Source organism: Rattus rattus, chromosome 10 (genome assembly GCF_011064425.1).
Source record: "Rattus rattus isolate New Zealand chromosome 10, Rrattus_CSIRO_v1, whole genome shotgun sequence".
Taxonomy (NCBI): Eukaryota; Metazoa; Chordata; class Mammalia; order Rodentia; family Muridae; genus Rattus; species Rattus rattus.
The window spans coordinates 4950256-4953228 of NC_046163.1; positions in this window are offsets into that span (position 1 = coordinate 4950256).

Consider the following 2973-nt stretch of genomic DNA (forward strand, 5'->3'; position numbering starts at 1 on the left):
TCACACTTGTATTTATGGTTGCTGCTGGACACCCTCTTTCTGGTGCTTTCTGACTGTTTTTATTCCTCTCCTTGGATAGCTCTTGTCTAAGAATTCTTGTGATCGGCAGCGAGATTCAGCACACCGCTCATTTTCCCATCTTCTCGCTTGCCTAGGTGGTGGGCAGAAGAGCTGTCTTCCTCACGTTCCTCATGCTAGCTGTTCTCTGGGTACTGGCAGGGAGGCTTAGCTTAAGTACCGTTGTGCAGTACTCTTACCCTAGTCCCCATAGCTCTGTGTTGCTCTGGCCATCTTTCTGTCCATAGTGAGTCCAGCTCCCGATCGCAGCTCTGTAGTCCAGCCAGTCTCTCTTCAGCTTGTCTTTCTTATGGTAGCTGGGTTCAGCGGGAAGCAGTGCTTCCCTGGCTGCTACTACTGACTCCAGCCTGGGGTGAGTGATTGTGGAGCAGCTGCTCCTGGCTATTTCACCATGATGATTTTCTAGAGGTCATCATGGCTTATTTTTTTCTCTTTCTTACCTGTTTTCATTTTCCCATGGTCCTTTGTGTCTTTCTGATGTTCTTCTGGCCTTTCTCTCATAGGAATTTGTTGCGTGTAATTTTTAAAAAAACACATTTCTGCCTTTCCTGAGAGCTCAGCCCTCGCTCTAGCCCCTTCCACCTTCCTTTTGTTCCTCCCAGTTTAGCTTTGTCATGCCACAAGCCATCATCACTGACCCAACTTCTCTTTTCTACCCACCTTTGCTCCTGGAGGGGTTGTGTTACCAGTCCCACCTGAGACATGTGACTCCTCAGATAAAACACATATTCTCAGCTTTATTACTTCAGAACTTGCAGGTTAGCACAATTGGTGAACACAGAATCTCCTGCCTTAAACGTATCAGCTAGCCTGTATCAGCTAGCCTGTATCAGCCTGTATCAGCTAGCCTGTATTAGCTAGCCTGTATCAGCTAGCCTGTATCAGCTAGCCTGTATCAGCTAGCCTGTATCAGCTAGCCTGTATCAGCTAGCCTGTATCAGCTAGCCTGTATCAGCTAGCCTGTATCAGCTTAGCCTGTATCAGTTTGCCTGTGTTAGCTAACCTGTATAAGCTAGCCTGTATCAGCTCGCCTGTATAAGTTAGCCTGTATAAGTTAGCCTGTATCAGCTAGCCTGTATCAGCCTGCCTGTATCAGCTAGCCTGTATCAGCTAACCTGTATCAGCTAGCCTGTATCAGCTAGCCTGTATCAGCTAGCCTGTATCAGCTAGCCTGTATCAGCTAGCCTGTATCAGCTAACCTGTATTAGCTAGCCTGTATCAGCTAACCTGTATCAGCTAGCTAGCCTGTATCAGCTAGCCTGTATCAGCTAGCCTGTATAAGCTAGCCTGTATCAGCTCACCTGTATCAGCTAGCCTGTATCAGCTAGCCTGTATCAGTTAGCCTGTATTAGCTAGCCTTCTGTGACCTCCTGGCTATCTGCTAGTGGCAGAGGCAATGGTTCTAGCTTCTCTGATTGTTTCATGTGCTTCTCGTTCCAGAGCATAGCTGAAAATCCCCTCTTTACCTCTGTCTCCTTTTCCTCCTGGGACCCAGAAGTCCCACCCATTCACTGGGGCACATAGAAGCAGTTCCTCATCTGTCACCATACCCAGAAATCCTTTTTTATTTACTTTTGAGACAGGGTCTTGATAAGCAGTGTAGGTTGGCCTAGAACACACAGTATTCTGGCCTCCCCCTCCCTAGTGCTGTGACTGTACGAGTGTGACATCACACCTAAGAGCCTTGGAAGACACTCTCTTGAGTCCTTGGCGCACATGGCTAGGTGACCTGTTTTTCTTTTTTGCTGTAGCTTCATGGACAACTTACTTGGCACTACGGATCCTAGTCTTACACCTTTCACCTAATGTGCCCCTTTCCCATTTGAATAGTCTCATTTCTGAGATAATGCTTCAGTATTTCCTTTTATGGCAGAGGCTCCCCAGCACAGTTAAATACTTCAGGGAAGCTTGGGTGGGGGGGCACACTGCATGTTTCTTGGCCTTTGGGTCCAGTTTCTTAGTCTTCATCCTAAGTGGTTTGTCTCTAACCTCATATTAATGTCTAGTGTTCTTGGAAGAATTCTTTAGTCTTGAGTCTTAGAAAAGTCTTAAATGATTAGATATTACTTCCCTTTACAAAGGAAAGTCAACTGCTATACCAAAGAGCTGCTAGGTAGGCCTTGTCAATGTGTTGCTGTACCATTGTGCAATATCCTTTCAGAGATAATTTCCCTCGTGGTCAGATGTCTCAGTAACTCCATGAATGGCCATTGCCGATCTGGTTATCATCGTCAGTCTCACCGTTGATTGTTAATCTTTTGTACAGAATTAAATGTCATCCTAACAATGTTCAGATCCACCTGTGACCCAGCTTCCTTCTTGTAAGGAACATTACGTGTGGTTTTAATGACGTGTCTTGGCCTCTCTCTGAGTGCAGGGATTGGGGTAGCCCATGTGGCGAGCCCAGGATGGGGCCTCTGGTTGTTGACATGAATGCAGACACCGAATCTTAACTTCTATTGTACACAGAGCCCTTTAGTGACACTGCAAGGAGCTTGGGATTGGGATGGGATGAGGATAGTGTTATACTAACAAGTGACACTGCTTACAATTCATTATACCTCTTCCAGGATGACTTTCTGTCATTGCTGGAGAAGCTAGATCTGTATCGTCCTTACAAAGAAAAGGGACCGAACACTCCTCATCATTTTCTCTGCCTCTTTCTTTCTGGGAAAGACACCAATCTAGGCTGGGGCCAGGGAATTAAGACAAAGTACTGCAGTTGGCGGCCCAAGAGGATTGAGCTCAAGGAAGAGCAAAGTGGTTAGTATCTGTCTCCAAGACATAATGTTCAAGACCTCTTCAGCTCAGCCTTCGTGGTGGCTGAGTTTACTGAACACATATCCTGGGGTGCCTAGGAGCTAAGGTGTGGGGACAAATGCAATCAGAGTCTCC